The following is a 684-nucleotide window of genomic DNA, read 5'->3' as shown; positions in this document are numbered from 1 at the left end:
GTATAACTAGAGTACTGAGTATATGAGTGAGGTAGGCTAAATGTAAAGGGTTATATGCATGAACAATGCTGATTGGTATGAACATGAGAATACATACATGTATAAGTAACTGTAACTGAACTCATGGAGATATTAACTACTGAGTCTGAATACTGAAAACATGAGTTTACTGATACTGAGATACTGAAGGACTGAGTTTACTGATATCGATATGTGAATCACTAATAAGAGCGGAACTGATACTATATTGCTGAATACTGAAGGATTTAAACTATATTACTGATACAAGAATAACTATTTTTGATAGCCCTGATAATGAATGCTGATAACATTGATGACTTTATCTGACAGTCCTGAATCTGACGGAACTATCTGAGTCCCATACTGTGTTTGAGTTAACTATAACTGACAGTCTTAATATACTGAAATCTAAAGAACTATCTGAGTCTTTTACTGAGACTGGGTGACTGTAGCTGACAGTCCTGAAATCTGTAACTAAAACTATGGGAGGTAGTAGTTTAACCGACATGCCCCCTGTATGCCATTATGGCTAAGCTAGGGTCCAATCTCTGCCCCGATTGGAGGGGTGTCAACACCGCACCATCGGTAAGGACAACTGTGAGTGACCCTTATCTGGCAGGTACTCAAGGTGAGAGCGGTGGGGACCTAAACCAACAAGTTAAG

Source organism: Capsicum annuum, chromosome 6 (genome assembly GCF_002878395.1).
Source record: "Capsicum annuum cultivar UCD-10X-F1 chromosome 6, UCD10Xv1.1, whole genome shotgun sequence".
NCBI classification, from domain to species: domain Eukaryota; kingdom Viridiplantae; phylum Streptophyta; class Magnoliopsida; order Solanales; family Solanaceae; genus Capsicum; species Capsicum annuum.
This window is presented reverse-complemented; position numbering follows the sequence as displayed.